The sequence below is a fragment of the Lissotriton vulgaris genome, chromosome 7, assembly GCF_964263255.1.
Source record: "Lissotriton vulgaris chromosome 7, aLisVul1.2, whole genome shotgun sequence".
Classification (NCBI taxonomy): Eukaryota; Metazoa; Chordata; class Amphibia; order Caudata; family Salamandridae; genus Lissotriton; species Lissotriton vulgaris.
In genome coordinates, this window is record NC_141695.1 from 393661508 (window position 1) to 393686880 (window position 25373).

The window sequence follows — 25373 nt, forward strand, 5'->3', positions numbered from 1 at the left end:
CAGACCAGGTGTCTTTTAGTTCCATGCAAGAGGTTCAGTTATCTTTATCCTCAAGATTCACAGTTTTGACATTGGCTGCTCTGCGGTCACCATATTCAGTTGCCTTTTTGTGGAGTTTCTCTCTATGTGGTCTGAGGCTGTTTCCCCCTACTGTTCTCCAACCATCAAGTCACTGCTGCGCCATTTCTGGAGTCTCATAGAACCATGTCTTTCCTTACTCCTTGTCCCGAGGTGGTTGGGACGTTAGGGAACTCAACTACTGTACTAGGCCTTATGGGAGATGCCGGGGAAAGAGGAACACAGGCTCCTTGAGTAAAGGTTTCAACGAAGGCTTTATTGGGATGTAAGTCTTTTTCATTTATGTTTTATGCGTTCTCTCCGTAACACTAGAAGGTCCAAATTAAAGGTAGCTCTCTCTCCAGCTTGGTTAGTCCCAGTGTATGGCAAAGGCTGTCGTACTCCGTGAGGGATCTTCTCTCCGCTCGTGGGTTGACTCCGGTACCGGAAAAAGAAAGGAAACTTGGGTCAGAGACTTGGAAGACTCCGAGAACACTTTAGGGCCGGGAGTGAGGGAAAAACCACAGTGAACCAGTGCACTCGTGTGAATTACGGGGGTGTGAGGGGCAGTGCGCATGAATAGGCAGGGAGGTTCTTCGGGCTGTACACTTTATACAGCCCGACCCAACCCGCTACCCGACCCAGTACCTCTTTTAGCCACGCTCCTCCCGTGGGAACGTGGCGGGCGCAGTGCTGAAACGTTGGCCTCCTGGCGTGTCGCTCTCGGTCTCCCTTGACTCCGCGTCCCTCCGTCCGTCCTCCTTGATAACCCCTACCTCCTGGGAAACGCCGTCCGTCGATCCTTCACCACTTCCTGCTTTTGACGTTGTCACGTTGTCGAGGGGAGGAGTCTCGTCTTCCTGGTCCGTGGTCTTAAAGGGGCCACACGCGTTGATGTCCTCCGTCCAGCCGCATTCGGGTTCCTCGGTCCATGTACAAGGCGGCAACTGTGGGGAGAAGGGGCATGGTGAAAGGGGGGTGGCGGACCACCATTCCGTATCTATAGTCTTTGTAGATCCACCGGCCCCGTCACATTCCTCCCCCCCTGGCTTCTCCCTGTCAGGGAGAGGGAACACACGGGAAAAAAAGTCCGCATTGCCATTGTCTGTCCCTTTCCGATGTTGTACTGTAAAAGAATACGTCTGTAGAGACAGAAACCACCTCAATACTCGAGGGTTGTGGCTGCTGTTTTGGTGTATCCACTTCAAGGGGGCATGGTCCGTATGTAGGATGAATGGTTTACCCTCCAAATAATATCTTAGTTTGTCTATCGCCCACTTTATAGCCAGGGCCTCCCTCTCAATAGTGGAATATTTACACTCCCTGGGGAAAAGCTTCCTGCTCACATACAACACTGGGTGTTCAACCCCTTCCTTGCTAACTTGGGACAACACTGCACATATTCCTACATTGGAGGCATCGGTGGCTTTGTGTGGTCTGGGGATACCAGGACTGGGGCCGTGGTCATGATGGTTTTCAGGAACTGAAATGCCTTCAGGGACTCTGGTGATGGATGACTAATGTCCCGAGCCTTTGTGTCTTTTCTGAGAAGGTCGGTTAAAGGCGCGGCTACCTCGGCAAAAGAGGGTATGAACCTGCGGTAGTACCCTACTAGTCCTAGGAAGGCTCGTAGATCTCTTTTGGTAGTGGGGAATGGAACCGAAGCGATAGCTCGTACCTTTTCACCTTGCAGAGCGATAGTTCCCTCCCCCAGTACATACCCCAGGTAGTTCACGCTATGGAACGCTGCTCTTGATTATTTTGCATTAATGTGAAGTCCTGCTCTTCGTAGCGCTGTAAGGATGGTCTGTAGATGGAGTAGATGTTCCTTCCAATCCTGGCTATAGATTACGATATCGTCCAGGTAGGCTGAGCTGAACGAGTTGTACGGTTGTAAGACTCGGTTCATGAGGCGCTGAAAGGTCGCTGGTGCCCCATGGAGGCCAAAAGGAAGAACCGTGAATTCATAGGCTCCTTCGTCCGTCACAAAGGCCGTTTTCTTCCTATCCTCCTCACGAAGAGGCACCTGCCAATACCCCTTCGTGAGGTCGATGGTGGTGATGTATCAGGCGTCAACAATTTTCTCAATTAAATCGTCCACCCGTGGGATAGGGTAAGTATCAAAGTGTGACACCGCGTTCAAGGCCCGAAAGTCCATACAAAAGCGTTTAGACCCGTCTGGTTTGGGTATCATCACTATTGGGGACGACCAATGGCTCTGGGAAGGCCGGATTACACCCAGTCTCAACATGTCTTGGACTTCCCTTTTTACGGCTTCTTTTCTAGCTGCGGGAATCCGGTAAGGTCTTTGTTTCACCACTGCTCCCGGAAGGGTTTCTATTCGGTGTTCAGCTAAGTCAGTCCTCCCGGGTAGATCAGAGAAGACGTCGGCGAAGGGTCGAAGGGCGTCTGTTAACTCGGTCTTTTCCCGAGGGGTCAACCCTTGGTTTACCACCAGTTGATCCAAGGTGGATGAATTAGCTTGGCTCGTCTGCCCGACGAAATGCCCTGCTCGGGGTACTAGTCCTAACCCTTCTTTCAGTAGGTTGATGTGGTAGGTTTGGGTTTTAGTGGGTGACAGGCGTATTCTGTAGGTGGTTTGCCCGATGGTGTCGACGATCTGGAATGTGCCTTGCCACTCATTCTTATTTTTGTTACTCATAACAGGTAACAACACTAGAACCCACTTCCCTATGTCCAATTTTCGTAGCTTCTTTCCTTTATCGTATGCCTTTTTATACCTTTCGTGTTGGTGTTCCAGGTTGGAGTATGCTAGTTCTTTTAACTTCCCCAGTTTAGTTCTCAGCTGGGTGGTGTATTCCAACATGCTCTTCTGTACTTGGGGTTCCTCGTTTTCCCACATTTCTCTTGTGATCTCTAGGAGGGACCGTGGTAGCCTTCCATACAAGAGCTCGAAGGAGGAACACCCCAGGCTGCTTTGTTTTTGTGCCCGTATAACATACAGGGCGATAGGCAAGAGATGGTCCCAGGTAGGTCCTTCAGCCGTCAGCATCTTTTTCAAGGGTTAATTTGAGGGTCTGATTGTACCTTTCCACAAGGCCGTCGGTTTGGGGGTGGTACACCGAGGTCTTCATATGCTTGATGTCGAGAGATGCACACACTTCTTTCATCAATTTCAATGTGAAGGGGGTCCCCTGATCAGTTAGCACTTCCTTGGGGAACCCGACGCGAGAAAACAGTTCTACAAACTTCTCAGCGATGGCGGACGTTGTGGTGGTTCGCAAAGGAAAGGCTTCCACAAACCGGGTCGCGTAGTCTACTATCACGAGTGCATACAGATGTCCGCATCCCGACATTGGCAAGGGACGGATGAGGTCCATGCCAACCCGTTCGAACGGGACTCCTATGATAGGCATCCTCTGTAGTGGTGCAGCAGTTGGTCGGTGGGTGTTACGCCTCTGGCATACCTCACATTTGGCACAGTAATACTGCACATCCCGATAAATTCCTGGCCAAAAGAAATGTCTGGTTATGCTGTCGGTGGTTTTTTCCTTGCCTGCATGACCGGCCATCAAATGTGCATGAGCGAAAAAAAGTACCTGTTCGCGGAATGATTTGGGCACCAACAATTGTAGCTCTCCCTCTGGTCTGACCTGCCGGTATAATAGTTCATTCTTAATTAAGAAGCGGGGGTATGACTGAGGGCTGAGTCCGGTTGAGGTGTGTGCGTTTTCCCAGGCATGGAATAGGGTCCTATCCTCTCCCTGGGCAAACCTAAAACTCCTGTCAATAACCCATGGTTCGGGGGATAGGTATGAGGGTAGGCTCTCTCTCTGTCCTGGTCAGGAAAGGGTCTCTTTAAAGAGGGAGAGGAATTCGGGGTTGTCTGTCCCCAGGATCATTTCCTCTGGTAGAGAATCCACTACCCCTACCCTGACCCTGCAGGGTTCCCTGTCCGGTAGTGTGATGGTAATGGAGGCCACAGGGTAGGGCTTTACATCCCCGTGCACACACCGTACATATACAGGATTTTGGGGGTTCATCTGTTCTGGCTGGACAAAGCGTGTTTGGATGACTGACTGTCTACACCCCGAATCTAACAAAGCCCTTACCCGGTAACCATTCATCCTCATACTCACATAGAACGTGCTTCCCATTTCCGCGGAGTACATCACTGTTCTCGGGAGATAACCGACCTCCATGGGTTCCTCTGGTGTCTTCCTTTTGGAGCACATTCTCGCTATGTGCACCCATTCCCCACACTCAAAGCATTGAGGACATCAGCCCGGGAGGCCTAAACATTCTGGGGATTTCGACCGCGGGTTTGGGTCTTTTGTCTGTCTTTGGGGGATGGATGTTTTTGGCGGCTTTCTCAGACTCCCAAGAGGGGGTCTTAGGCTGGGCCCTACCATATTGGGACGCCTTTTCTATGGCTTGTTCGACTGTAATCCCCACGTGTTGACGCAGCCAGCGTTGGGTGGCATAGGGCAATGCCTCCATAAATTGTTCAAGATACACTTTGTTCAATATCTCTTCTTTGCTGCACAAGTCCGGACGCAGCCACTTATCCGCAGCCATTTTTAATCTAAAGAAAAGAGTCTTCGGGTTCTCCCCTGGAACCCCTCTTTCTTTTCTAAAGCTAACACGATAGGCCTCCTGGTCTAGTCCCAAATGATCCAGGATGACCATCTTAATGGTTGCGTAGGGGGTAGTGCCTAGGGGGTTAGTGGCCTGATATGCTGATTGGGCTTCCGCTGTAAGGAGAGGAGCCAAAAAGAACGGCCACTTATCTTCAGGCCAACTCATTGCACGGGCGGCCCTTTCGAAGTTTAAAAGAAACGCGTCCGGATCCTCACCTTGCACATATTTCTGGAGGGCCATGCCTGTAGGACGGGGGCTGTGCATGCGTACCTCACCGGGGATGACCTGAGGGGGAGGCGGCACTTGTCTCATACTCTCCAGTTGGGCCGTTATGGTTGTAGTGAACATATCTCGGTCTGCCTGTGCTGAGGTAAGCTGGCTTTCCACGGCCCTTTCCAGTTTTTCTTGGCCTTTGATGATGTGCTCAATTAGGGCCCCCATCTTTTTACTACAGACGGATGTTGGAGGAGATCCCACTTCTGACACCAGTTGTCCCGAGATGGTTGGGACGTTAGGGAACTCATCTACTGTACTAGGCCTTATGGGAGATGCCGGGGAAAAGAGGAACACGGGCTCCTTGAGTAAAGGTTTCAACGAAGGCTTTATTGGGATGTAAGTCTTTTTCATTTATGTTTTGTGCGTTCTCTCCGTAACACTAGAAGGTCCAAATTAAAGGTAGCTCTCTCTCCAGCTTGGTTAGTCCCAGTGTATGGCAAAGGCTGTCGTACTCCGTGAGGGATCTTCTCTCCGCTTGTGGGTTGACTCCGGTACCGGAAAAAGAAAGGAAACTTGGGTCAGAGACTTGGAAGACTCCGAGAACACTTTAGGGCCGGGAGTGAGGGAAAAACCACAGTGAACCAGTGCACTCGTCTGAATTACGGGGGTGTGAGGGGAAGTGCGCGTGAATAGGCAGGGAGGTTCTTCTGGCTGTACACTTTATACAGGGGGCTGTCTCCTCCGCCCGACCCAACCCGCTACCCTACCCCGTACCTCTTGTAGCCACGCTCCTCCCGTGGGAACGTGGCGGGGCACAGCGCTGAAACGTTGGCCTCCTGGTGTGTCGCTCTCGTCTCCCTTGACTCCGCGTTCCTCAGTCCGTCCTCCTTGATAACCGCTACCTCCTGGGAAACGCCGTCCGTCGATCCTTCACCACTTCCTGCTTTTGACGTTGTCACGTTGTTGAGGGGAGGAGTATCGTCTTCCTGGTCCATGGTCTTAAAGGGGCCACACGCGTTGATGTCCTCCGTGCAGCCGCATTCGGGTTTCTCGGTCCATGTACAAGGCGGCAACTGTGTGGGAGAAGGGGCATGGTGAAAGGGGGGTGGCGGACCACCATTCCGTATCTATAGTCTTTGTAGGTCCACCGGCCCCGTCACACTCCTCAACCTGTAGTCTTGCTGGGAACAACATGGAGTATTTCACTCCTCTACCATGTAGTTCCTTCTTGACCTCCAGAAAAGATTTCCTTTGCTTTTGGACCTTGCATGTGAAGTCAGGAAAAAAGGTTATGGTACTGCTTTTATATCTAACCTGCAAGGTATTCCGCGCTGTCTGTAGTATAGTAACCCAATCACAGAAGTTGAAAAGCCTAGCAAGCGACGGCCAAGGAGGAGCCCCAGGTTTTCTAGTGCCACATGGAACTCTGTGGGCCCTCTCAATTGAGAAGAAGTTAGATAGGCCCCTTGGTTGCAAATAGCGAGTTACCAGCTCCTCAACAAACAGATCAGCCGCTGGCTCCACTGCACATTCGGGAACTCCCAGGATTCTGATGTTATTGCTGCAAAATCTGCCCGCATAGTCATAAAGCTACAATTCCATATTATTAATGGTGGCTTGGAGTTCTTTGATTTGTTGTTTCAGTGTTTCAGAGTCAGATTGGAGCTCTGTAGTGACAGTTTCAATGCTTTTGACTTGTGACTCATTTTTCGAAGGTCGAACCTGATTAACGTTACTACCTCTGTGGTAATAGAATCCATTTGGTTTTCATGTGAGGTATGCACCCACCTATTATCTCCATAAAGTCTTTTAGTGTGGGGTCCCTGTGTCCGGCAGCTGTTTCAACTGAGGTGGCAGCTCAAATTAAAGCCTTAGTTTCAGTTTCTAGGGCCTTTAGAGTCTTATATTTATCGAGCTTGCTTTGAAGAGTGTCCTTCTGCCCATTGGCATCGGGCATCTTCTCTGCCTTGGGTAGGATTTCAACCTTGGCTCAAGCATAGCGTTCCCCTGGGAAGTAGCCGCCGCCTGTCCGTGGACCAGATGTACCCAACTCGGCCTGTTGGTGATCCCCGGTGTTTAGGGAGCCATTACTCGTTTATGCCACAGGTCTCCACTCCACATGTTGAATGGATTTTAACAGCTCTGTACCAGTCTCTGCATGTCAGTCAATTATTTGAGGCTTTTGGAACCTTAACAATTTAAGGAGTTTTGTAGCGCCAAGAGCGACCTGACCCCGGGGTTGGGTGTTTGATAGTGAATGCAGACTGTCCCTTTAGCGGGTGTGAGAGGCTGTCAGATTGTTGTTAGGACTGGGTGATTAGAAGTTTAGCCAATGGATATAACCTCACTGCCAGATCCTGCTATAATCCTGGGCCAATTCTTTTCAACTCAAGAATCAACCCCCGGTATTCGCAGCTTCGGTGGAGGACCCCTAGCAGCCCACAAATCATTCTCTGCCCTGCACCGGAAGCATTATGTCCTAAAGGAGCACTTCACGATATCCATTCACCAGCTGCAGCATTTAATTTTCAGGCTCCCCCCCAGGGTGAGTAGGCCATGGGGTGTGTAATGTGGGGCCATGTCTCCCCTCCTGTGCACTATGCCCTTTACCTGGTCTCCCACTCCTTGTTCAGTCTCCAACATTGTTTGAAGGCCACCGGGCCGAAACTGAAATTAGCTGTCTCTCTTCACTCCAAGCACCAGTTAGCCCCCTATCAGCGGCCGGGCCTTGCCGCGGGGTCTTTGCTCCTCCTACATGGCTCCCTCGTAATGCTGGGCGGTTGCTTCCCTCTCTCACATCCAATAACACAGCGGTGGGAGGGTGTCGAGCTGGGAAGGGCAGCAAGACAGTCTACCGGGGGCCGGGAGGCACTCGCTCTTGGCCTTCCAGTCCCACAGCTAGGTGCCGTCTCTTGCGGCTGCACCCAGCACCTTCCGCAGAGCTCCAGCTCTGGTGCCTCAATCGACTATGATGCGGACATCCACCTGCAGGTTACGACCAGTTTATGTTTGGTCGAGCTCACCTAGGGTGGTAAACATAAGCTCAGAACCTGGACAATATGGCAAGAGAGCAGATGCTTTCAGCAGACACTGTGATGTGTGGATATTGATCGTATTATTAAAATTAGAAGGCAGTGGGCAGTGGGCCACACCTCGAAAACTTTCAGAAGTGAATGTGAAATAAATACACAGACCAAGGTACTACATTGATTTGACCTGGTTTTGTTAGAATAAGTGTTTTTGAATTATCACAGCCATTTATTCCTTTCATTTATACAACTTTTAGAAAGTTGGCATTCTTGTGGACTAACCATTAGGTGCCTGCAGGCTAATCATGAGTCACATTAATTGCTGTGAGTGGCAGTTGGCCTTTGTATATTCCTCCCAGACAGCCATACAATAGAGGGTTAAGGTGTGCCCAGATAGGCCATCTCAGGCAGGATGGGGGCGAAGCGTGGAGCACCCAATCGAACTTCAATAGGTTGAGCACTGCTCTCATACAAAGAACTTCACACTAGCCTTGTGTGCCTATAACCAGGCTGAAGCCAAGGCAGGGAGGCAGAACATTCCAGACATATCTGTGCGGGGAAGAGTCTAGACATTTCTTGCACTTCAAAGAAGGCACCAGGTATAAAGAGGGAACCTCAGACCCACTCTTCAGTTTACTTTCTGCAAAATGACTCTCAGAGGACTGTCTGCTGCTTTGGTCTGCACTGCACTACAGAAGAATGCTCTGCTGCACCAAGAAGGATTGCAATGCTGCCATGTACCCCAAAGTCTGCCCTACCACTGAACTTCACCTTAAACCCATTACTTCAAGGATGATTCCAAAGGCTAGTAGGCTGGCCTTCTAATCAGAGCCTAAGGAACAGAAAAGACTCCAACTATCATGTACCTGCACCTGAACTCTGACTGAGTAAATCATGATCCTCCAAGTGGCGCCCCAACAGTTGTGTACCCCCGGAAGTGGTGCTAAAGGTACTCAAATTGCCCAAATCCAAAACTAGGGATTTCAAACTTTTTCTGCCAACACGTAATCTGAGAACTGAGAGGAGAACGGGACCTAACTGCTCATCGATCCATCCAAGGTGCATTGCTGGTTAGCTTGACTTTGTAGCATCTCCCGCTACGTTGTTCTCTCCAGCAGCAAATAGTGCTCAGCAGCTCCTCACAGAAGGGGTATCAGCCCTCGTGGAGCCCTCATCAGCTTTGTCCTGCTGGAGATTTTCAACTTCCCCAAAGATTCGAGTGTAGGAATAATAACTGCAGCTTCATTCAGCGGCTCCCTGAAGATGACACCTCCTGCTCGGACACTGCTTACTCCCTTGCCCCGCTGAAATTTACCTCCCAGATAATTTGTCTTAACATTCTCCTAAATTCAAAGGTAAACAGAGACAGGGCCCAATCCCCTTTGTGTATCCCAAACACGCTCCCACTTGGTCGGCCATAACCTTCGACCTTGCCTGGTCGTCTGCGACTACTTGTCCATGGTTGATGCTTCAATCTTTTTAGTGCTAGTTTTCACTTTAAACTTTTAAATTTATGACTTTAGTTCTACGGATTGGATTATTGTTTTTTCAGTGACAAATACATTGTTCAAATTTATTTTGCTAAAGTGGTTTGGGATTTTTCTTTGTGCTGTGTTTTTGTTTTATTGCTGTTTTGAGTGCTGCCTAAATACAGTACACATTGCCTCTAACTCCTTCTTTACCAAGCAACCAGAGGGTTATGCACAGGTTAACCTAGTGATTTTTTTGTGGTTCACCCTGATGAGTACTGTGGCTGTGGCTTGAGCAAGGAGATGTGTAACAGGATGACGTGTTGCATCTTAACGGAAAAAAAGGATCATCGTTTTGGAGGTGATCGAACACTACCAACACCTGCCCTGGTGTCACTAACTCTGCGTATCGCGAGCCAACGACACGTGGCTGTATGCCACCGATGACTGCTGCCTCTGGCCTACACTGCGGTCCAGTAGGTCACAGAGTCTTGATTTAGCAATGGCAGAGTTCATATCAGTGTACCGGAATCATCACAGACTGCATCCCCTCTCAGCTCCGGATCCACTAAGTATCTTCCCCGACATTCATGGTCACTCACTGGTCATACATTGGTGGCGTCTGAGTCTATGGACTAGGGGTAGTTTCATCCTCATGTAGCTGATCCTGAATTGGTCTGGCAACGAGGCTGTTGCTTTGCTTTCCACTCCACCATTTGCTGCTTCCGGATAACATCAGACCTCCCACATCATGCCCTGGAGGACACCTTCCACTGTCCCCCGCAACCCTCCGCAACATTCACCTTGGACATCAATGAGGAATTAAAGGGGGTGGGGTCGCACACTACTCACACACCGGCGGAAGTTGCCCCTAAGGACTCTGGTCATTGTAGTAGAGTGTTCGTGATGCATCATCTTTCGATCTTGCTATCTTCGCTGTCTTCGCCATCCCTGGACACGTGTTTCGGGTTTTCAACCCTCGTCAGCAGGGATAGGCAGTGTTCTGGGGTCGCCGATGGCTACCAATATCTGCCAGGTATAGTACCACTCCGGCGCGTAGGTGCGGGATCCCAGGCTCGTCAGCCCGCTGCTCAAGGGAGCTTTAAGTTACAAAAAGGGGGTGGGGTCGCACACTACTCACACACCGGCGGAAGTTGCCCCTAAGGACTCTGGTCATTGTAGTAGAGTGTTCGCGATGCATCATCTTTCGATCTTGCTATCTTCGCTGTCTTCGCCATCCCTGGACACGTGTTTCGGGTTTTCAACCCTCGTCAGCAGGGATAGGCAGTGTTCTGGGGTCGCCGATGGCTGCCAATATCTGCCAGGTATAGTACCACTCCGGCGCGTAGGTGCGGGATCCCAGGCTCGTCAGCCCGCTGCTCAAGGGAGCTTAAAGTTACAAAAAGGGGGTGGGGTCGCACACTACTCACACACCGGCGGAAGTTGCCCCTAAGGACTCTGGTCATTGTAGTAGAGTGTTCGCGATGCATCATCTTTCGATCTTGCTATCTTCGCTGTCTTCGCCATCCCTGGACACGTGTTTCGAATTTTCAACCCTCGTCAGCAGGGATAGGCAGTGTTCTGGGGTCGCCGATGGATGCCAATATCTGCCAGGTATAGTACCACTCCGGCACGTAGGTGTGGGATCCCAGGCTCGTCAGCCCGCTGCTCAAGGGAGCTTTAAGTTACAAAAAGGGGGTGGGGTCGCACACTACTCACGAACCGGCGGAAGTTGCCCCTAAGGACTCTGGTCATTGTAGTAGAGTGTTCGCGATGCATCATCTTTCGATCTTGCTATCTTCGCTGTCTTCTCCATCCCTGGACACGTGTTTCGGGTTTTCAACCCTCGTCAGCAGGGATAGGCAGTGTTCTGGGTCGCCAATGGCTGCCAATATCTGCCAGGTATAGTACCACTCCGGCGCATAGGTTCGGGATCCCAGGCTCGTCAGCCCGCTGCTCAAGGGAGCTTTAAGTTACAAAAAGGGGGTGGGGTCGCACACTACTCACACACCGGCGGAAGTTGCCCCTAAGGACTCTGGTCATTGTAGTAGAGTGTTCGCGATGCATCATCTTTCGATCTTGCTATCTTCGCTGTCTTCGCCATCCCTGGACACGTGTTTCGGGTTTTCAACCCTCGTCAGCAGGGATAGGCAGTGTTCTGGGGTCGCCGATGGCTGCCAATATCTGCCAGGTATAGTACCACTCCGACGCGTAGGTGCGGAATCCCAGGCTCATCAGCCCGCTGCTCAAGGGAGCTTTAAGTTACAAAAAGGAGGTGGGGTCGCACACTACTCACACACCGGCGGAAGTTGCCCCTAAGGACTCTGGTCATTGTAGTAGAGTGTTCGCGATGCATCATCTTTCGATCTTGCTATCTTCGCTGTCTTCGCCATCCCTGGACACGTGTTTCGGGTTTTCAACCCTCGTCAGCAGGGATAGGCAGTGTTCTGGGGTCGCCGATGGCTGCCAATATCTGCCAGGTATAGTACCACTCCGGCGCGTAGGTGCGGGATCCCAGGCTCGTCAGCCCGCAGCTCAAGGGAGCTTTAAGTTACAAAAAGGGGGTGGGGTCGCACACTACTCACACACCGGCGGAAGTTGCCCCTAAGGACTCTAGTCATTGTAGTAGAGTGTTCGCGATGCATCATCTTTCGATCTTGCTATCTTCACTGTCTTCTCCATCCCTGACACGTGTTTCGGGTTTTCAACCCTCGTCAGCAGGGATAGGCAGTGTTCTGGGGTCGCCGATGGCTGCCAATATCTGCCAGGTATAGTACCACTCCGGCGCGTAGGTGCGGGATCCCAGGCTCGTCAGCCCGCTGCTCAAGGGAGCTTTAAGTTCCGAAAAGGGGGTGGGGTCGCACACTACTCACACACCGGCGGAAGTTGCCCCTAAGGACTCTGGTCATTGTAGTAGAGAGTTCGCGATGCATCATCTTTCGATCTTGCTATCTTCACTGTCTTCGCCATCCCTGGACACGTGTTTCGGGTTTTCAACCCTCATCAGCAGGGATAGGCAGTGTTCTGGGGTCGCCGATGGCTGCCAATATCTGCCAGGTATAGTACCACTCCGGCGCGTAGGTGCGGGATCCCAGGCTCGTCAGCCCGCTGCTCAAGGGAGCTTTAAGTTACAAAAAGGGGGTGGGGTCGCACACTACTCACACACCGGCGGAAGTTGCCCCTAAGGACTCTGGTCATTGTAGTAGAGTGTTCGCGATGCATCATCTTTCGATCTTGCTATCTTCGCTGTCTTCGCCATCCCTGGACACGTGTTTCGAATTTTCAACCCTCGTCAGCAGGGATAGGCAGTGTTCTGGGGTCGCCGATGGATGCCAATATCTGCCAGGTATAGTACCACTCCGGCACGTAGGTGTGGGATCCCAGGCTCGTCAGCCCGCTGCTCAAGGGAGCTTTAAGTTACAAAAAGGGGGTGGGGTCGCACACTACTCACGAACCGGCGGAAGTTGCCCCTAAGGACTCTGGTCATTGTAGTAGAGTGTTCGCGATGCATCATCTTTCGATCTTGCTATCTTCGCTGTCTTCTCCATCCCTGGACACGTGTTTCGGGTTTTCAACCCTCGTCAGCAGGGATAGGCAGTGTTCTGGGTCGCCAATGGCTGCCAATATCTGCCAGGTATAGTACCACTCCGGCGCATAGGTGCGGGATCCCAGGCTCGTCAGCCCGCTGCTCAAGGGAGCTTTAAGTTACAAAAAGGGGGTGGGGTCGCACACTACTCACACACCGGCGGAAGTTGCCCCTAAGGACTCTGGTCATTGTAGTAGAGTGTTCGCGATGCATCATCTTTCGATCTTGCTATCTTCGCTGTCTTCGCCATCCCTGGACACGTGTTTCGGGTTTTCAACCCTCGTCAGCAGGGATAGGCAGTGTTCTGGGGTCGCCGATGGCTGCCAATATCTGCCAGGTATAGTACCACTCCGACGCGTAGGTGCGGGATCCCAGGCTCATCAGCCCGCTGCTCAAGGGAGCTTTAAGTTACAAAAAGGAGGTGGGGTCGCACACTACTCACACACCGGCGGAAGTTGCCCCTAAGGACTCTGGTCATTGTAGTAGAGTGTTCGCGATGCATCATCTTTCGATCTTGCTATCTTCGCTGTCTTCGCCATCCCTGGACACGTGTTTCGGGTTTTCAACCCTCGTCAGCAGGGATAGGCAGTGTTCTGGGGTCGCCGATGGCTGCCAATATCTGCCAGGTATAGTACCACTCCGGCGCGTAGGTGCGGGATCCCAGGCTCGTCAGCCCGCAGCTCAAGGGAGCTTTAAGTTACAAAAAGGGGGTGGGGTCGCACACTACTCACACACCGGCGGAAGTTGCCCCTAAGGACTCTGGTCATTGTAGTAGAGTGTTCGCGATGCATCATCTTTCGATCTTGCTATCTTCACTGTCTTCGCCATCCCTGACACGTGTTTCGGGTTTTCAACCCTCGTCAGCAGGGATAGGCAGTGTTCTGGGGTCGCCGATGGCTGCCAATATCTGCCAGGTATAGTACCACTCCGGCGCGTAGGTGCGGGATCCCAGGCTCGTCAGCCCGCTGCTCAAGGGAGCTTTAAGTTCCGAAAAGGGGGTGGGGTCGCACACTACTCACACACCGGCGGAAGTTGCCCCTAAGGACTCTGGTCATTGTAGTAGAGAGTTCGCGATGCATCATCTTTCGATCTTGCTATCTTCACTGTCTTCGCCATCCCTGGACACGTGTTTCGGGTTTTCAACCCTCATCAGCAGGGATAGGCAGTGTTCTGGGGTCGCCGATGGCTGCCAATATCTGCCAGGTATAGTACCACTCCGGCGCGTAGGTGCGGGATCCCAGGCTCGTCAGCCCGCTGCTCAAGGGAGCTTTAAGTTACAAAAAGGGGGTGGGGTCGCACACTACTCACACACCGGCGGAAGTTGCCCCTAAGGACTCTGGTCATTGTAGTAGAGCAGTGGTTCCCAAACTTTTGACTCCTGAGGACCCCCATTGAGTCACCACTGGAAGCCGAGGACCCCCAAGCAATTTGTATGACTTAAATTTCAAATATTAAAACAGTAATTCGAAAAAAATACACACGTGTGCACACAAAATAAATACTCAAAGTACTTAGGCGCAGTTTTACAAGTGACGCAACCATGCATTTCAGCAGCGATGCGCCACTTATTGTGCACCATGCCTCCGCCACCATTGATGCGCCGCATTTACAATGCTGCGCCTCATGGGGCAAAAAAACACAGATGCATGACGCATCTGTGCCGTAAAGGTGACGCATTGCTGGAGTTGCGCCGCAATCGCGACACAGAACCAGCAGTGCTCCGGGGGCCCTATCTTGTTAATGCTGCATCAATCCTTACGCCTGCTTCAAGCAGGCGCAGGGTTTTGACGCAGCATGGGCCACAAAGTGACTGAGTGAAATCTTGTAGATTTCACTCAGCCACGTCTGGCGCAGGGCTTTACAACGTGGCACATCTCCCAGATGCGTCATGTTGTAAATACCCTGCAACATGGCGCGTCTTTTGCGCCGCCATCACGAAAGTGACGCAACAACGGCGTAAAAGAGGCGCAAGAGGCTTGTAAATCTGCCCCTAAGGATTTTGGGGCCAGATGTACGACCATTTCATTTAGCGGCTCGCAATTGGCGACACATTGCGAGTGGCACATTGCGAGTCGCTAAAATGAAATGTATAATAGTGTGTTTAACACTGTTTCGGATTCCCAATGGGGGTCGCAAATTGCGAGGTTCATTAATATTAATGAGCCTCTCGCAATTTGCGAGCCTATTGGGAATGCCAGCCCTCCTAGGGATGGTGGCCTGCTGGGCTCTGCAGGCCACCATGTCTGGGACTGCTGTTAAAAAAAGCAGTTTAAAAAAAAAATGCAGCCCATTTACGTGTATTTAAAAAAAAAAAAATGAAGCGTTTTCGTTTCATTTTCTAAGCGCAGGCGGAGGTCCCTGGAACCACTGCCTGCCCTTAAAAAATTATTTTGCATGCATTTGCAAAGGGGAAGGGGTCCCCTGGGGACCCCTTCCCATTTGCGAATGCATTACCATCTACTTGAAGTAGGTGGTAATTGCGAGTGTTTTGCGACCGCAAAACATTTGTACATGGTTTAAGACTCGCTATTTGGATGGGAATGCCCCTTCTAAATAGCAAGTTGCAAAACCTATTTAGCGAGTCGCAAACAAATTGCGACTTCGCGAAATAGGCAATGTACATGACCCAATACGTTTTTGCATGTGAAAGCGGGTTCACGTACCCGTTCGCGCATATAAAGACGGATCGTACACCTGGCCCTTAGTATTTTATATTGAATAATAGCCCCTCTCTCACATGTATTTCATTTGTTTTATAGCATCTCTCATACCATTGTAGGATGTCAGAGCACTTCACATCACACACATATAGAGATATTGAATCATACATGTAAATCAGTGTGTATATAAAATGTTTAAAGAGTGCTTGGTCTGGAAAAGCACAAACTCAGGATTCAGAACTAAACACAGTGGCTAGCACTGACTTTAACATTAAAAATGTATTTCCACCCAAATAAATCTTTTTAGCAGCTACAGGATAATGAATAAATGGGAAAAAACAAAAGTTACTTACTGGTACCATGCAGTTTGCAAGCAGCTCTTTGATGACAGTTTATAGGTCCCTCTGCTACATTACGATTGTCACTTATGAAGTGCACAGTAACATAAGAATCTGTGTCAAAAGCAGTAACCACGAACCTATGCACATAAAATGCTGCTTTTTAAAATGCATGTTACACGTTCTTTGCAGTAGGCAAATTAACCCTCTGTGCTACATTAGTTCAATCAAAGCTGCCACTAAACAAAACTCTCCTCACACTCCAGCAGGGACATTAATCACTGGCTTTATCTTGACACTTTTATTGTTGCTAGAAAGCTGCTAATTATACAATAAACTTTTCTGTGCTTTTAAAACTGTTGCCTGCGGACCCCCTGGGAATGTGTCACGGACCCCTGGGGGTCCGCGGACCACAGTTTGGGAAACACTGTAGTAGAGTGTTCGCGATGCATCATCTTTCGATCTTGCTATCTTCGCTGTCTTCGCCATCCCTGGACACGTGTTTCGGGTTTTCAACCCTCGTCAGCAGGGATAGGCAGTGTTCTGGGTTCGCCGATAGCTGCCAATATCTGCCAGGTATAGTACCACTCCGGCGCGTAGGTGCGGGATCCGAGGCTCGTCAGCCCGCTGCTCAAGGGAGCTTTAAGTTACAAAAAGGGGGTGGGGTCGCACACTACTCACACACCGGCGGAAGTTGCCCCTAAGGACTCTGGTCATTGTAGTAGAGTGTTCGCGATGCATCATCTTTCGATCTTGCTATCTTCGCTGTCTTCGCCATCCCTGGACACGTGTTTCGGGTTTTCAACCCTCGTCAGCAGGGATAGGCAGTGTTCTGGGGTCGCCGATGGCTGCCAATATCTGCCAGGTATAGTACCACTCCGGCGCGTAGGTGCGGGATCCCAGGCTCGTCAGCCGGCTGCTCAAGGGAGCTTTAAGTTACAAAAAGGGGGTGGGGTCGCACACTACTCACACACCGGCGGAAGTTGCCCCTTAGGACTCTGGTCATTGTAGTAGAGTGTTCGCGATGCATCATCTTTCGATCTTGCTATCTTCGCTGTCTTCGCCATCCCTGGACACGTGTTTCGGGTTTTCAACCCTCGTCAGCAGGGATAGGCAGTGTTCTGGGGTCGCCGATGGCTGCCAATATCTGCCAGGTATAGTACCACTCCGGCGCGTAGGTGCGGGATCCCAGGCTTGTCAGCCCGCTGCTCAAGGGAGCTTTAAGTTACAAAAAGGGGGTGGGGTCGCACACTACTCACACACCGGCGGAAGTTGCCCCTAAGGACTCTGGTCATTGTAGTAGAGTGTTCGCGATGCATCATCTTTCGATCTTGCTATCTTCGCTGATGATGCATCGCGAACACTCTACTACAATGACCAGAGTCCTTAGGGGCAACTTCCGCCGGTGTGTAAGTAGTGTGCGACCCCACCCCCTTTTAGTAACTTTAAGCTCCCTTGAGCAGCGGGCTGACGAGCCTGGGATCCCGCACCTACGCGCCGGAGTGGTACTATACCTGGCAGATATTGGCAGCCATCGGCTACCCCAGAACACTGCCTATCCCTGCTGACGAGGGTTGAAAACCCGAAACACATGTCCAGGGATGGCGAAGACAGCGAAGATAGCAAGATCGAAAGATGATGCATCGCGAACACTCTACTACAATGACCAGAGTCCTTAGGGGCAACTTCCGCCGGTGTGTGAGTAGTGTGCGACCCCACCCCCCTTTTTGTAACTTTAAGCTCCCTTGAGCAGCGGGCTGACGAGCCTGGGATCCCGCACCTACGCGCCGGAGTGGTACTATACCTGGCAGATATTGGCAGCCATCGGCGACCCCAGAACACTGCCTATCCCTGCTGACGAGGGTTGAAAACCCGAAACACGTGTCCAGGGATGGCGAAGACAGCAAGGATAGCAAGATCGAAAGATGATGCATCACGAACACTCTACTACAATGACCAGAGTCCTTAGGGGCAACTTCCGCCGGTGTGTGAGTAGTGTGCGACCCCACCCCCTTTTTGTATCAATGAGGACTTGCCCAGTCCTCATGGCCCTTCATCAGTGAAACGCAACCGGCACCTCAGCCAATCGCGGTTGTGGAGGGCGGGACAGGGGCGGCACCTCACGGAGAGTCGAGCGGTTAGCGCTCTAGACCTCCGCTTCCTGCAGGCTATTTAGGCTGCGAGGAGGCCGGCGTGCTCGCGGTAGGAGTTGGTGGCAGCTACTCCCCGCTTGGCGCCGAGCCTGTACTAATCAAGCATTTCGCTCTGGGGCCATTTCATTTAGCTCGTGGCACCCGAGTGTATTTTAAATATTGTTAAGCTCGTATTTTATACTGAAAGTGATTTTTAATAATGTCATTTGGATTGTGATGTGTTTTTAAGTATCACGCTGCACTTTGGAGCACTTACTTGCACTCACCAGGGACCCCAGTTAAAACTATAATATCAGGGCTGTTTTCTCTGTCTTGAAACGCAACCGGCACCTCAGCCAATCGCGGTTGTGGAGGGCGGGACAGGGACGGCACCTCACGGAGAGTCGAGCGGTTAGCGCTCTAGACCTCCGCTTCCTGCAGGCTATTTAGGCTGCGAGGAGGCCGGCGTGCTCGCGGTAGGAGTTGGTGGCAGCTACTCCCCGCTTGACGCCGAGCCTGTACTAATCAAGCATTTCGCTCTGGGGCCATTTCATTTAGCTTGTGGCACCCGAGTGTATTTTAAATATTGTTATGCTCGTATTTTATACTGAAAGTGATTTTTAATAATGTCATTTGGATTGTGATGTGTTTTTAAGTATCACGCTGCACTTTGGAGCACTTACTTGCACTCACCAGGGACCCCAGTTAAAACTATAATATCAGGGCTGTTTTCTCTGTCTTGAAACGCAACCGGCACCTCAGCCAATCGCGGTTGTGGAGGGCGGGACAGGGGCGGCACCTCACGGAGAGTCGAGCGGTTAGCGCTCTAGACCTCCGCTTCCTGCAGGCTCTTTAGCCCCTCGTCGGCTCCAGCGCGCAGCGATGGCGCGCAGGGTAGGCGCCACATCCTGCGCCAAAGACGAGCCTAAGACCAGCCCGTCTGTGCCCGTCCGGGCCAGGCCGGGTCACGGGACAGGAAACGCTGCTACAGGTATGATCTCTGCGGATCAGCTAAGGGCTTTACGCCCTAGTAGCAATAGGAAATGTACTGTTTTACAACCTTCCCTTTCTGGTCTAAAAGCCTGTCCTCACTGTGCTTTTACTCTGTCTAATTTTCAGCCTCATCCTGAGGTTAAAATTAGTTATAGTGCAATTACTCAATCCTCTGCCCTTGATCCCGGTGTTTTCACATTCTATACTGTTAATTGTAGATCCCTACCACAGCATAAACTAGATATTTTCCATCTATTATCAGAAGAAAAACCATGTGCGGTGTTCTTAACTGAAACCTGGCTACACGAAAGTGCAGGTCCAGATGTAGCCGCCTCCCTGCCCACGACCTATGCCATTGCTAGACTGGACAGAGTGAGACAAGTAGGGGGTGGCATTGCTGTGATCTTTAACAGGGATTTTAAGTGCTACCTTGAATTGGTTGACATACCTGGTTGCGAAGCAGCATTTTTTAAAATTTCACTTAACCCTAATTTTATGTTTGCTGGTTTTTTAATCTACCGGCCACCTGGAAATAGTAATGCTTGGGCTGCTAATCTTGCCAATTTCATCTCACCTTACTATCTCAACGCCCAAAATTTAACCATACTGGGAGATTTAAATCTTCACCTGGAGGATAAATCAAACACTATTGTTATGAACCTCCTTGAGGACCTTGCCGCTTTTAATATGACTATGCGAAATGAGGGCCCTACGCACAAAGCTGGCCATTTGTTAGACCCTGTCATATCGAATATAATAGAGCTAAAGTGGCTAAAAACCGACCCCATTTGCTGGTCAGATCATTTTCTAACACTTTTTAGTATTACCCTCAGAGAACCCACACACTCATGTTCCACCCGCCCACCGACTCTCATGAGAAATTGGAAAAGGTTGGATTTGACTGAATTGCAGATTGCATTGAAGAAATCTCCCCCTGTTCTCGGTTTCGACATGGATAATAACGCGCTTGTAACTCATACATGGTTAGAGAAGGCGGTTGATACTTGCCTGCCCCTTGCTAGGTGTAGAGGGAATGTTCATCGCCCACCTGCTCCCTGGTACACTGAAAGTCTTAAAATAGAAAAATCTAAGTGTAAGGCGCTTGAAAGACAATGGCGTAAACACTATGACCCTTTAAAAAAAGAGACCTATCGCAAGGCTAGAAATCTTTATCATTTGGCCTGCACGAAAGCTAAAGCCTGTTATGTAACGGAAACCATCAATACTGCTGCAAATAGATCACGTACCCTTTTTAATACGGTGAAAGAACTAGCTGGAGCTAATTCAATGGCTGCTGCATGTCCTCTTACTACCCAGAAATGTCAAGACTTGGCCACTTACTTTGTGGAAAAGATGGAGACCATCATCACTAACATTAATCCTCCTACTAAGGATGACAGAGAGGACTTTCCTCCGATTACAACTGGAGGGTGTCGGCTTGAGTCTTGGCCTCTTATTACGCTGGACACTTTGAAATCTCTAGCTACCTCCATCAAGTCAGGTTCCCCATGTGAACCTCTCCCTATCAGCATTCTGAGCCAGTTGGATGACCCCGCCCTGACCATCGTTTCTGAGACACTCAATGCCTCTATTCGATTTGCGAAAGTTCCAGCGGCATGGAAACACGCCATGGTGAGCCCTTTGCTGAAGAAGCCTACCGCCGACCCTGAGGTGTTAGCCAATTACCATCCTATCTCCCTACTTCCTGCCTTCTCAAAAATCTTGGAGAAGCATATTCACAGTGCTCTCAGCACATTTACGGAAAACAACGGCTTGCTCCATTTCTCCAAGTCAGGCTTTAGGGCTGGACATTCCACCGAGTCCGCCCTTCTGGGAGTCACTGAGAAGATTAGGGAGCTCTTGGACGATGGGCAAACGGTTGCACTTGTCCTGCTCGACCTTAGTGCGGCCTTCGATACCATCTCTCACTCCAGACGGCTTGCCAGGCTGGGTGAGGATGGTGTCGGAGGGGCAGCGCTGGACTGGATTGAATCCTATCTTTGCAACCGTACCTTCCAGATCGCGTCATCTCAGGCTCAGTCGGACATTTTCAGCTCGCCCCATGGCGTGCCTCAGGGCTCAATATTTTAGAAGAACATATGGTAGTGAGCTAATTAATAAAGCCAAAAAACCCAAGGAGAACTAAGAAGCTAATTAGCTGTTGGAAGTGACATGTGCACCAAAAAGCAGAAAAAACAAATGATTACATTCAAAATTAGTGTGTAGTTTATTTAAATATTTTCTTCAATTTTTTGATAAGAATCTTATTTATAAAAGATACATATAAGTATTTAAAACATCACTGACATACATGTTATGATTTCAAGAAATTGTTTACATATATTCAAAAGCATATGATAAGACAATGAGAATTTGAACACACAAAGAAAGAAAACACAATACAAATGACTAAGATGGTAGATAGGGCTAGTGGAGTAAGCAAAAATAACTACAAAATACTAAGAAAAGTAGTAAGCCAGGTACAGATATCTACCTTACCTTTGTGATGATCAATCAAGAGAATGTCCTTTAAATAAGAATATACCTTCTGTTTTTTGTTATGTTTCTGTCCTAAAGCAAATGACGGACTCCTGAAGAAGGCAAATGCCGAAACGCGCGTAGAGTCTCCACCCACCGCTTTGCTTACTCCACTAGCCCTATCTACCATCTTAGTCATTTGTATTGTGTTTTCTTTCTTTGTGTGTTCAAATACTCATTGTCTTATCATATGCTTCTAAATATATGTAAACAATTTCTTGAAATCATAACATGTATGTCAGTGATGTTTTAAATACGTATATGTATCTTTTATAAATAAGATTCTTATCAAAAAATTGAAGAAAATATTTAAATAAACTACACACTAATTTTGAATGTAATCATTTGGTTTTTCTGCTTTTTGGTGCACATGTCACTTCCAACAGCTAATTAGCTTCTTAGTTCTCCTTGGGTTTTTTTGGCTTTATTAATTAGCTCACTACCATATGTTCTTCTAAAATATTGTCTTTGTTTACTCCCTACCGGTAGTGAATGCATCAGCTAGTAGGGGTCCCCACTTTTTTCCAAAATATGTGCCTCAGGGCTCAATGCTGAGTCCGCTATTTTTTAATCTGTACCTTCGTCCCCTCGCTGACTTAGCGGAGCGAGTTGGCTTAGAATTAATGACTTATGCGGATGATTCACAGATTATTTTTTCTCTCCCAGAATCTGACCCTTCATCTCCATCTGCGCTTAAACTTGGCCTTCATGAAGTCTTCAGCTGGATGTCAAATAACCAGCTGAAGCTCAATGGGGAAAAGACTGAGATTCTTCTCTTAGGTAAAAATAGGGACCTTTGGAAGGACACTCATTGGCCGCCATCCCTGGGTGCTTTTCCTACACCAGCTACCCAGGTTAGAAACTTAGGGGTGCACATCGATGACACATTATCGATGAAACAACAGGCCAATAAAGTAGCTGGCATCTGCTTTACAATTCTTAAATGGCTGCGCAAGATTATATGGATGCTGCCCCCGGTCACCCAGAAGACCGTAGTCAATGCCCTCATTACATCACGGCTTGACTACGGTAACATCCTTTACCTGGGTTCCAACCAAGCTGTTATCAGACGTCTCCAGCTTGTCCAGAATTCTGCAGCCAGGCTGTTGTGCAAAATCCCCAGAACAGCGAGGATTTCTAAACACCTCAAGGACTTACATTGGCTCAGGGTGGAAAACCGGGTACGGTTCAAGGCCCTGAGTTATATGTTTAAAATAAAGGCAGGTACCGCACCAAAGTATCTGCAAAAACTGGTTAGGCCTTATCTCCCCACACGCAATCTCTGCTCCTTAAATGCAGCGAATTTTGCAGTGCCCAGATTCAGACTGGCTAGAGTTGGAGGGAGGTCCTTTTCCTTCTTGGGACCGACCCTCTGGAACTCCCTTCCTCTTGTTATACGAAAGGAGGAAAACTTTGCCAACTTCAGGAAAAGCATTAAGACCTGGCTTTTCAATAAATAATCTGGTCTCTAGTCGTTTCTGCTTTTGTACAGCTCTGGTTCCATAGGCCTGGCGCCGGGAAACCCTTTGTGGGTATCTGTGCGCCTTACAAATGCAATAAATAAATAAATAAATAAATGTCACCTCAGGCAGTGTGGGAGACCTCGGACGACGATGATGGAGATGATGCATGTGACACTCCCCCACTGCATCTGCATCAAGAATGTCCAGAAGGGGCACAATCCTAGACAATCTCTGCACATGGGCGCGCTCAGCTCTAGTTCCCCAACTTCAACGCACTGAAACTCACGGACACTTCAGTTTGTATGTTGGGGGACCACTTTACTTACTCCGGCTCTCTCCATGTTGCTCAGCAGTTGACTCTGTTACTCTGTTATGCAGGTGTTTTTATTTTGCTTTCACTGGTGTCCACTGTTCAAGTTGTTGCCAGCACCAAGCACTCTGTGCGGGATGGCTTACACTCACCCCAAACATATCCAGCACAGGCGTCACTGTACATGGCGTCCTGCCAATAAAGGGGCCGGACGCACGTGCCCGTAGCCAGTCCCACCAACTTTATAGGTGTGCCCCATTGGTCTTGTTGTATGCATGAGGGCCCTGTGTCCTGCAAAATTACATTGTGCTGTGTACAGCGGGCGCAGATATGTCACCGCAGGCAGCGGGTTGGAGCTTGTACATGTAGCTTTGTCGTCACCCACTCAATTTGTAAGGGGAGTGGCCTGGGCCATGGAAAGCAGAGTCAACGTGGGAGTGTGACTGCTATTTGTAGGCCCCTGGGTATGGTTCTGTACTGTGAATGTGCATCTGCATGTGTCTCTATCGCAGTATGGGTCTCCTTTGGGGGGTGTAGGTGGTCCCTGATGGATAATAAACACCCACGTATGTGATCTAGTTCGCCTTCTGTGGGTTCGGACCCCACCCGCACCTGCACAGCCACCTCCTTTTGGCATTCTGACACCTGGCATTGGGCTGCCATGTGTGGGGGGGTGAAGTGTGATGATCCAGCTGTGCCTCACCAACAAACCCGCTCCGCTGTAACTCAGGTGTTGTAGCACGCTGGGGCGGCATTCGGTCACCCCAGCGGGGACCCAATGATGAAGCATGTCACCAACTAGTGGTGAGTGAGGATCCTTCTAAACAAAAGGCTGTTTGCCTTGCCTTGTTGGATTCAGTCATCCCTGTCCACAGGGTGGTCGCCTCCTGACTATTAGGACTAGACATGCTAAAACATAGTACTACCTGATCCAGGTAGGGGTCCGGGAATAAACTGTCACTTTATTTTGCTTTAGTATTTGGTTGCTAAGTTGCACATAAGCACTCCTCTGTTGTTTCTAATATTTGTACTCTGTTGTCAGATACCGATTATTCTTTACTCTCTCTTCGAGTTTACTTATTTTTAAGATGTCGGCCACTTTATTTTACTTAGCCGACTGGTTATAGTACCTTTAAGATGGCCGCCGATGTGGTCGTTTTTCTATTTTTATAGAGTCGATTCTTGCTCTCAGCCCATGTAATCACTTCCGGGTTGAGTCCTTTAAAGAGCCCATTCCATTCGTGGCAATCGACATGCTGACTGTCTTTCTGCTGACAGGATTCACTGCGATCAAGGTATGTTGATAGGCGTTTTGAGCCGGTCATGACTTTCCCTTCATCTCTGGTTAGTTCTCTAAGCTAGTTATGTACTCTAGTTAATATGAGACCGCCCAATCGCGAATTGCATTTTGGCGACTTTAAGCTCGGTTCCATTGAAATATCTTACAAATTGATTTAGAACCAGGGTTAACAGCTAAGAGCTTGTGTATTTTTAAAACATGTTGCTCACTGTCTTTTGACATACTTGATAAATCTTTGTATCTAGCTATGCATTTTCACTGCCATGACAACATTGTACCATTCATATCATGCAGGCGACCTTGTGCTCTTCTGCAAAGAGCGCTGTTATTACCGTTTAGATTTTTCTTTAGTCAGCCTCAGGTTCTTTAAATAGACAGACTCTTTTCTTTCGTAGTTTCCTTATTCTTTTCTGTTTCCTGCACGCTGTAGGCTCTTTAATTCTTACTGCTTTTATCTGCACGCTGTAAATTCCCTCCAGGTTGTCTAATTGTCGCCAAAATGTTGTAAATAGATGTCCTTGAGCCGGGTGTAATTTTAGGTTACTTTTATTCAAGCTGGATTTCAGGTGAATTCATCAAGATGGAAAGATGAAAAACCCCACCAGGAGTGACCTCCTTGTCAATCAGCCTGCCTGGTGCCAACTGCCAGTTGATGCCAGGCAAAGTCCCCAACACTCCAT